The 11,246-nt window shown below is 40.6% G+C and overlaps 1 pseudogene; it reads left to right on the plus strand.

The window, feature by feature from the left end:
- Positions 1–4,373: 4,373 nt before the first annotated feature.
- LOC130043074 (PRAME family member 27-like) lies at positions 4,374–5,431 on the plus strand (annotated as a pseudogene).
- The last annotated feature ends 5,815 nt before the right edge of the window (positions 5,432–11,246 follow it).

Below are 11,246 nucleotides of genomic sequence, written 5' to 3' on the forward strand. Positions count from 1 at the left end.
GAAGTTTGTAAATCTGTAACTGTACCTCATGGTGATTCACCAATAAAAATTTTTTTAAAAAAGATACTCTTAACCTTCAAAGAAACACTTCACCAACCTGTATGTTGACTAGCATAGAGAAGTTGGACACCTGGTGGCCAGTGGAAGAGCTTGGACTCTCAGATAAGTCCAATCAAGTAAATATGTCATAGTTTTGTCTCGCTCCTACAATTATTTTCAGAGTATACAATGAATGAAATTTCACTTCTGTCACGCAAATCTTGCACAAATTTCTGCTGTGACTAATCTTGGTCTTTATATACAAATATGAATTCTGGGAGATATAGCTAGAACTTAAATAGACATTATATCAAAGCACAACAATTTTCATTATTCCTAGTCTTCAAGAGGGAATTAATTAAACTTCCCAAATAACGCATTCTTTATGGTATGATCCCAGTTTGCCAACCCGATCCATCTCTGGGCATATGTCAATGTTCTAGACATATCAAATTACTGCTTTTCTATTCCCTCTTTAAGTTTTTCAGTTTCTTATCCTAAAAGTCCTTTCTTTCTTCAACTGATAGTTGTTACTCATTATTTACTTCACAGGTTAATCCTAGCTCCTTGAGAAATCTTTCCTTCACACACTTTAAATTAAGGCAGTTTTCAAATTGAAATGACTCTTTCCATGGGGAAGTTACAATCCTAGTCATTTCCAGCAGCTATTGCCAGAAACTTCTGGATAACTTTAAGCCCTTTGAGTACAGGGAAAATGATTTTGTCTATTGATGTACTTATGTACTTCAAGTAGTGTTTAGGTCATTAACAGTATTAAAAATATGTCTATTTAATAAGTAAAGATTGCATTAACAATGCACAAATAAGTAATAGGAAAGACAATGAGAAGGAGCGACCACAACAAATAGGTAATGCAACAGAGGGCAGCTGAAAAACTCGGATGTGATTTTAGGGTATCACTGTCACTGTCAGTGTCCTTCTATTATTCATTGATTTGCTCGAGCGGGCCCAGTAATGTCTTCATTGTGACAGTTGTTACTGTGTTTGGCATATTGAATACATCACGGGTAGCTTGCCAGGCTTTGTCATGCTGGCGAGATACTCTCGGTAGCTTGCCGGGCTCTCCGAGAGGGGCAAAGGAATCAAACTCGGGTTGGCCATGTTGGCCGCTTGCAAGGCAAATGCCCTACCCTCTGTGCTACTGCTCCAGCCTGATTCTAGGGTGAAATGCAGTTTTTCTATTTGAAAGTTTTCTGCAATTTATGATAGATGATCAACTCAGTCTGTGTCCATCACTAGGGCACACATGTTTTTATTTAAAGGTGAGTTTGGTTTAGCTATCCTTATAGGGAAACTTCTCAACTGTGTATCCCAACTGTGTTAGCCTATCCCTGATACATTTACACACAGAGCCAGGGGCAATTTCATAGATACAGGGAATTTCCCATAGTGCAGTAATCTCAACAGTAAGAACGGAGATAGGCAGAGAGGGCCAATCAGTCAACTGTGTATGCACACTTTACTTCAGTGGCTGACTCTGTCAACTACCTCAATATATTAGGAATCCAATGAGGGACTGGCTGTCAAGGGAAATTTACACATATCATCCTCTCACTTTATGATGGAATAGTGAAAAAAGAAATAGCTGTGAGCAAGGTAACCAAAATGAATTTACTGTAACTATAAGAATTGGCAAGGTAACACCTCTCAGGCATTAAAATGCTGTGCATTCCAGCAGCACAATATACTGTCCTCAAGTGCAATAGTTCAACAAGGGAGAAACAGGCTGGGTTTTAAGTTTTTGGGAAAAAGAGACTTGCCCTATACTATTGATTGTCCCTAGGAAACCATACTGTAGAAGAGCTTAAAGAGGTTATTTGGCATTTTGACTTGCAATGTTATAAAAGAAAATTACCTTTTGACTTCTTTTTAGAAACAGAAGATGATATTGCACATACTTTAAAATATAGAGGGTGGTGCTGGAGCGATAGCACAGTGGGTAGGGCATTTGCCTTGCATGCAGCTGACCCAGGTTTGATTCCCAGCATCCCATATGGTCCCTTGAGCACCACCAGGAGTAATTCCTGAGTTCAGAGCCAGGAGTGACCACTGTGTATCGCCAGGTGTGACTAAAAAAAGAATATATATATATATACATATATATATATATACACACATAGATAGATAGATAGATAGATAGGTTTTCATTATAAGCACATGTTTCTAGTCAAAATCTCTTCTGGTCCCCAACTTCCATAAAATATTCAAAAATAAAGTTTATTAAGTTTTACTTTTCTATTGTCCCGAAACATCATATATATATATGGGCTGGAGCAATAGCACAGCGGTAGGGCGTTTGCCTTGCACCCAGCCAACATGGCCGACCCGAGTTCGATTCCTCCGCCCCTCTCAGAGAGCCCGGCAAGCTACCGAGAGTATCTCGCCCACACGGCAGAACCTGGCAAGCTCCCTGTGACGTATTCGATATGCCAAACACAGTAACAACAAAGTCTCCAATGGAGACATTACTGGGCCCGCTCAAGCAAATCGATGATCAACGGGAGGGCCTTTACTTTTACTTACTTTCAGAATCATATATATATATATATATCAAAGAAGTTTATAATTATAAAATCTTCAGAAATAGGAGGTGTAAATATCTCAAAAATGAGTTTTATCAAATTATTTTATAATCAAATATATATTTTATATAATATAAACTCTTTATATATAAATATAAACTCTCAACCCTGGCCTCCCACCCGGTTTCTCCTGAGCTCTGCCAACTGTGATCTCTGAGTGCAGAGCTAGGAGTAAGCACTGAGCATTGCCAGGTGTGGCCCACAATAAAAATTAATAAATATACAAATATATACAAAAATGAGTTATATCAAATGATAGCACAACAGATAGGGCATTTGCCTTGCACACAGCCGACCCACGTTTGATTCCTCTGCCCCTCTCAGAGAGCCTTGCAAACTACCAAGAGTATCCCACCCGCATGGCAAAGCCTGGAAAGCTACCTGTGATGTATTTGTATGCCAAAAACAGTAACAACAAGTCTCACAATGGAGATGTTACTGGTGTCTGCTCAAGCAAATTAACAGGACAGTCCTATATATACAGTGGTATTTTAATAATTGAAAAATAACCCTCTAACTAGACCTATTATCTTTGACCTATGAGAACACAAGTCAGTATCTCAAACTGGAACTTCAATATGAACAGATACCAGCTAAACTTAAAAATGATTTGTTCATACTTTAGCTCTTATGCTGACACCTATATTTGTATGTCCTATGTGTCTTTTTTGTATCAGCATCCTTTATTGAGTCTTGTAACTATCCCCCAAAGACTGACCACACTCCTGACTGATAACAAGACTTTTGAAGTTTACTTAGACTCATCCTTCTTTATTGGTCAATGCTTGACTCTCCAGCACTTTACATACATCCTAATATCCATACCTTGCCTCTCTGGAGTACAGCAATATCTTTCCAGAATGACTAAAGACTGACTTCTTGCCTGTAGACCACAGATTCCCAGACATCTCATAAAATAGTACATTATGGACAAACGACTCTATTATACGCTCATGATCAGAAACAGGATCAGTAATACCAGAGAAGATACTAAATGTGAAAGGCAGTAGATTTAGAAATAATAGTCTTCCAGCATGTTGGAAAATACTTGGGAGAGACATTCATCAAACTTTATTTGATCTCTCCCTTTGAAAAATTCCTCTCAGAATACACAATGTGGTCTAGGGTCAAAGAAATAGCTCAACAGGCTGAAGCACTTGCTCTGTATACAAGGAACCCCTGGCTCCATCTCAAGCATCACACAGTCTTCCAAACAATGCCAGGAGTGACTCCTAAGCACAGAGTTGGGAGCAGTCTTTGAGCACTGTCGGTGTTGCCCAATAATCTGACCCATCCACCCGTATTTTAAAAAAATGTGATATTCTGAAACCCAAAATAAAATAAGAAAATAAACTCTTTAACAAGCATACTACTAAATGGAACTATGTACATAAATTGTATGTTATTTATGGATCATAATGCAATGTCAAAGCTGAACACAACCATGGAACGCTAAGAATTAGATTTGTTAAGCACTGCAGGACTGTGTCAAGATCCTGTCATGTAAAGAGAGTATCATTCTCATCCAGGCAAGCCTCTAGTTCCTGTGATATTTGTGAAATTGTCCTCTGGATAGCAACCTCACCTCTGTTTAAACTTTGCAAATATGACTAATTAAAAAATGTAATCTTGGCAGAAGTTTACCATCCTCAAGTCTTACTACAGGATCTCCAGGAGGTGTAAGACGTGTGCACCATGTCTGAGATGGTTTCCCTTAGTGGAAGAACAAGGATGAAGAACTCATTACAAGTCCATCTCCTGGACCTGGCAAGGTGGACGCTGCTGAAGCACCAAGACTTGGCCATCGCCTCTCTGGAAACCCTTCTGTCAGAGCTGTTCCTACAACTCTTCCTGGGCGCCTTTCATTTCAGATGCACAGAGACACTGAGGGCCGTGGGGCAGGTCTGGCCCTTCCCCACTCCCTCGTTGGGGAGACTGTTACATGAAATTTTTCCTTGTATGAAAAATTTAGAAGCAGTGCTGGAGAGAATTGATGTGTTGCTTGCGCAGGAGGTTCGCTCCAGGAGGTGCAAGCTACAGGTCCTGGATTTCCGTCCTATTCGTGATCAATTCTGGTATCAATGGAGTGGTGACCCTATTAGATGGAGCTCAAAGGGGAAGGCACCACGGCCTGTAGAAAGTTCCAGAAAAGGACACACCTCTGCTCGCCTGGAGGTTGTCATAGATCTTACAGTCTCCATAGGGTCCCTCCCTAAATTAATAGCCTACATCCTTAACTGGGTGAAGGAGAGAAAAGGTGTTCATCTGTTCTGTAGAAAGATAATGTTTTTGCATATGTCCATCTTTGACATCTTCCTGAGCACCATTGAACTGAGCTGTGTTCAAGAAGTAGAAGCAGAATTATTCTGGAAAACAACCACCCTGGAATTGTTTGCTCCTGTCCTGGCCAGACGGAGAACCTGCAGAGACTCATTTTATGTACTGAGATACCTCACCACATCTACCCTGAGATGCTGAAGGTTCAATGGCAGTTTGTGACCCTGTTTTCTAATCAGTTCCTCCAGCTGCACAGCCTTCGGGAACTCTATCTGAACTCAGCCACCTTCTTCAAAGGACATCCAGGTACTCAGGTGCCTGAGGACCCCTTTGGAGATCTTGTCCCTCATGGAGTGTCCACTTATAAAGCGAGACTTGACACATCTGTGTCAGTGTCCCAACCTCACCAGTTGAAGGAGTTGAATCTGGCAGACACCAACCTGAGACTGGTGAGGGAGCCCCTGTGCATGCTACTGGAGAACTGTGCATCCACCCTGCAGGACTGGACTTAGGGATGAGCAGATTCCGTGACTCTCAACTGAAGGCCATCCTGCCTGCGCTGAAACTCTGCTCTCAACTCAGGATCCTGAACCTCCATGGGAACTGCGTGTCCATGGCCTCCCTGGTCCAGATGCTGAGCCACCTGGCCAGGCTGCCCCAATTAACGCTGAAAGTCTATTTAGACCCGCAAGAAAGCTAAAGTGCTCTGAAGATGCTCCACCAAAGGACCTTTGATCTGCTTTGTGCAGAGCTGAGGGGAGTTCTCAGGGATTTAGGAAGGCCCAGGTTGATCTTGCTTAGCACTGAGCCCTGTTCTTGCCATGGAAAGACTATTGTTCACAACTGTGAGCCCAGGATGTTTCCTGTCTCCCTCTGCCGTTGTCATACTCAAAATTTTGAACATACATACCTTCACATACTTCAAGAAACACTTCAAGAAAATGTGTGCGCGTGCATGCACAAACACACACACAAACACTAGCACTTTGTTCTGGGTTTGTAGTACAAAGAGTTGGTCCTATTACAGTAATGGTTATCTATCAACAATTTTTTTTTTTGCTTTTTGGGTGACACCTGGCGATGCACAGGGGTTACTCCTGGCTCTGCACTCAGGAGTTACTCCTGGCGGTGCTCAGGGGACCATATGGGATGCTGGGAATCGAACCTGGGTCGGCCGCGTGCAAGGCAAACGCCCTACCCGCTGTGCTATCTCTCCAGCCCCTCAACAATTTTTTAAACCCTCATAATTAAAATAGTATAGTAAAGGGAAATTGCCTTTGACAAGCATTCTGTAAAACATGGGATATAAACATTGAAAAACTCACATAAAAAATAAAAAACTCTACCTAGCTCAGAGCACTAAGTGCATGCCTTAACTGCGCTAGGCTTCGAAGTTAATGCTCAGGCCCTGTATTTCCTACCCACTCCCCTTTAGATGGTATTAATTACACATATACCCATTGAACTCCAAAATATTTACAAAATCCAAGCCTGTTGCTCCTATGTGGAAAATAATCATTCTCAATTCTCATATAAATGCACTTTACTTCTTCAATTATCAACAATGTCTAATTTAACTTATAATCCAATAAAAAAAATTGCCACACAAGCAATTCTTTTGGTTCATTGTTTAAAAACTTAAAGTGAATGATGGAGGCACTGGGCACATGGGTGGTAGTAAACTGTAGTAACTATAGGTCAATACACTATAAACATGTATTTACTTTAGATCACAATAAGTAAGGGGGTTGAAATATAGTGAAGTATGGACTCTTGTATCTTGTTGTGTTTTAAGTCTGAAATGCGTCAGTGTTAAGGACCTTACTTAGGTCCAGAAAAGCACAAACATAGGTATAAAAGTTGTCTAGAATTTTAATGATGAACTGCTTTAAATAAGTATGAAAATTGAAAACTCATTTAATTTATTCTGAATACCAGTTCCTGGGCTGGAGCGATAGCACAGCTGGTAGGACATTTGCCTTGCAAACGGCCAACATGGCCGACCCAAGTTTTATTCCACTGCTCCTCTCGCAAGAGCCCGGAAAGCTACCAAGAGTATCTCGCCCGCATGGCAAAGCCTGGCAAGCTACCCGTGATATATTCGATATGTCACAGTAACAATTGTCACAATGGAGACATTACTAGACCCGCTCGAGCAAATCGATGAACAATGGGAGGACAGTGACAGTGAATAAAAATATTATTTTATAATAAAATTTTAATGATTCTATAAAAGGCTACTGAAGCAAAAAAATTATAGTAAAAACAAACTTTAATAGGGAAAATGTTTTAATGATTTTATTGTATAAGTGAGAGGTCTTGTACCTATCATATAATCACAAAATAAAATGAGTCAGGGGTGGCAGTGTGATCTCTCTCACCCACCAGCTACATGCATTTGGTGGTCATGAGCCACTTCCCCACCCTGGCCTGCAGCCACCACCAACAGATGCATGAAAGAGAGAACCAACAGGCTGGTTGGTGATCAGTTGCTATTTATTCCTTTCTCCCCATGCACTTGATCCAGTCTCATTAAGTGCCCCATTCCAGTCTCACACTGCCCCCATTCCAGTCTGCCCCCATTCCAGTCTCACACTGCCATTTCAGTCTCCCCCATTCCAGTTTGCCCCCATGCCAGTCTCACACTGCCTCACTAAGTGCCCCATTCCAGTCTCAAAAGTCTGCTCTTGATAGTCTCTCCCTGATGCTCTCTCCCTGCTACTCTCTCCCTGCTTGGTCTAGCAGCCTTGGTTAAGTGCCCAGCCTCCAAGCATTGGGGGTTGCAACTACCCCTAGGTCAGGCAGCACAATCAACATATGTAAATCCCTTTCCTTCTTTCTAGGAAGCTCTTCTAAGACAAAGATCCCCTGTTAGGAGATCCCCTCAAGGGTGGAATTTCATCTTGGGGTGTATTTCTCCTTTCCTTAGTCCAACAACCATTTAAACATTATCTTAATTGTACTTCTTCATGTGCCTGGCTTTCCTCACTGGGGCCCCTTGGAGGGAGGTGGTTGTTTCCCTCCCCTCCCCCCCCCCCCCCAGCAGAGCCCCAGCAGCCGAAGACCTCCAGAACCAGCCACAGCCATGCTGAGACCACTCTCCACATGTCCGGACAAGCCTCATGCATGAAGAACTGGCAGAGGAACCCAGGCATGCGGGTCCCAGGGCTGAGATCTCCAAGCCTGCTTGGATTGGGACTGGGTCTTCTCCACCCAGATCCCCCATCTTCCAGTAGGTAGGCATCATACCCACCAGCTGCTGCCAGTGCCAGGTTGGTCCCATCAACGGCCAGGACGCAGAGACTATAAAGCCCAGCTCCTGGAGGCTTATTATCATCTTATTATCTCATTTTTCCTTTGGAGAACCCGGCAGGCTACCAAAGGTGTCCTGCCCGCACGGCAGAGTCTGGCAAACTTCCCGTGTCGTACTCAATAAGCCAAATACCAGTAACAATGATAGGTCTCATTCTCCTAGCCCTGAAGGAACATTGAATATGGTTCTTTTAGAATCTCAGGGCTAGGAAGAAGGAGATGTTGCTGGTGCCTGCTCGAGGTAATTGACGAACAACAGGATGATCATGATCGTGATCATGACTGTGATAGTACTTCTTTATAATATTAGTCATTTTGTATGGACACAGTAGGAGATACATTAAGCTTATAGTGTGGCTCTGCTGGGCACATCTGACTATAGATTCCAGACTACAGTGCTCAGGCCAGATGAGCCCTTCTTAACCCTAAGCAGGGTCCTAATCTTTGGATCATGACAGAATTTGTCCACGACCATGCTCTTAACTTAGAGTTAAGTATTATTATTAACTTATAGTTAATTATTATTTTGGTAGGCCTGTCACATTTCAATGTCAGATTAGCTCACAGCTTGCCCTGGGTCCATCCAGTCCCTTTGTCAGGACCCTGCTTTTGGTGTGTTAGGAACTAAGGGCAACCGAGGCTTAAATTGAGAAAATATGAGATACTCAGGAGTAAATATTATTCGGAGTCAATTAACTCCTAAGTTACAAAAGCATAACATTAACTGACTTCCTGTTTCTATACAAAAAGGATGCTGCTCCAAAGTAAATTAAGCCAAGGACATAAGGAAAAGAGAAAAGCAATATTTTACTTACAAATACAAATCCAGAGATTTCTGGGGAATTTGACTTCACAAGTCATAGGTACTGCTTAGTGGAAATAGGTGATCTAATCAGGTAGACAAAGCAGAGCACAGAGAAGTTAAATATGAATACCGAGGAAATGACAGTGCTTTGTGAGCATTGTGATGGGTATTACTCAGTAAACCTGAGCACCTTGTGTCAGGGAGACAGCACAAACCAATGTTATCCTACAGCTATGAGAGAAACTAGTTTATTCTTTATACCATAAATTTAATCCAGGACTTACCATTCTTGGCAGGGCTCAGGGAGCCATATGTGGTGCCAGATGTCAAACTCAGTTTGGCAACATGCAAGGTGAGCTCCTTTCCTGCTGTACTATCTCTCCAGTCCTTGTGTGTATGTTTATAACACAAAAGATAGTTTGGGAGGGCCTGGTATTCTATCAGTTCTTTACATGTTTATTTACATCATCACTGGCCCTGCATGCATGTAAACATATGAATATCTATCTAGCTATAGGTTTTCCAGCCAAGACTATTAAAAGTCAGAAAATCTTAGAATCACTGAATAAGAAAGACCTAATATTCTGTTTTATTGCTGGTTGTATTTTTGGTGTTTTGGGGGGCCATACAAGGCAGTTCTAAATACTTATTCCTGTCTCTGCACTCAGAGATCACTCCTGAGAGGCTGGAGGAACCAGATAGGGTGCAGGGTAGCAAACGAGTCAGTGGCATGCAATACATGCATCCTACCTGTTATATTATCGCTCTGGCCAACAGACATAATTTAATAATAGTATATAATAGCCTCATCACTTATTTTTAGAACTCTTTCTCAGTTTTTATTTTTTCCTGTAACTGATGAGCCTGGTGAACATAGGGTGATATGGTCATGGTTCAGTGTATCTCATATGTCCAACCCCACAAACTTATTGAGCGAATAATGAATTAGTCAAAATAAATGAAATTTTGTAAAGCACTGAATGATTACTGTTATTCAACATTTATTTTTTCCATTAACCCTTAGTTTTATTTCTGAGTCTTTGGCACTTAGAAAGAGAAAGTGCTGATATTAATCATTCAAGAGTATCTATATACAGATGATTCTATCCTTTCAGGTTTTAATCAGAGTTCTATGGCAGTGGTTATGTAATTTTCTAAAATGGTACTTTAAAAAAATGATTTACAAATTCTAAAGGAAAAGATTTTGTTGCTGAACAAAAATAAATAACTTGGTATTACTCCTAACATATTGGCCAATGACTATCTTAACAAATATGACTTTCATTGCTTGTATATTTTTTATTCTATCAATGTAGAAATAATTCTTTGCTTGAAAATATGCTGGATTATTTGCAGAAGCTAGATGATACTAAAAGCAAAATTATGGCATTATTTCATTATAATAGGCATCTCTTTGGACTATAATGTTTAGATATTGGTTTGATGTAGTTTTATATCCTTATGGACTAATATTATTGAGGACTCATTCAAATGTCTTATAGAAAGCAGATAATACGTTTGCTTAAGAAGTATTAAATGAATGGATGAATTAGAATTTTAAAGCATAGCAGGAAGTCTGCTATATTCATACTTGTCTGGATGAACTCAAATATGCCATCAGCCTCAATATTAAGAAAGAAAGAAAAATAAAATTAATTAATTCATAGTCTCAAGAGAATACCCCTCACTTCCCCAGATTAGTGTCCCTCCAGTCTCCAATGGTGAGCTATGAGATGCAAAGCTGGCTTTAGCAACTCCTTTGAGCATATAATGATTTCCTGAAGGGAACTTGAAGGGGCTTTGTGACAGCCCCCATTAAATATATAAACATTTCTTAAGTTGAACTCAAAGGGAAATTTCTCTTGGGAACTGGATATAAAATCAATCTCCAAATGGCTGTCCAATACCACAGCATGAACCAGCTGTTTCCAGAGAATGCCTTGAATGTATAAGGATCAAAGAGTAGTGTGAGACGTGCATTGAATGAAAAGCCAAGTTTCAGGAAGCAACCAATAAAAGATTAGACTATTTTATTAACCAGAAAACCATTAAAGATTTGTAAATGTATAATAAGAAATAAGTGGATATTTAATAAAAATATTTTCAGTAAATGCTGGTATTTTTCCTCAGTGCCTTTTAATTTGGCAGCAGTTGTTAGAACTAAGTTTTCACTATTACTGACTCCAAAATATGAAAATATTTTAATATAT

Source organism: Sorex fumeus, unplaced genomic scaffold (genome assembly GCF_029834395.1).
Source record: "Sorex fumeus unplaced genomic scaffold, SorFum_2.1 ptg000111l, whole genome shotgun sequence".
NCBI classification, from domain to species: domain Eukaryota; kingdom Metazoa; phylum Chordata; class Mammalia; order Eulipotyphla; family Soricidae; genus Sorex; species Sorex fumeus.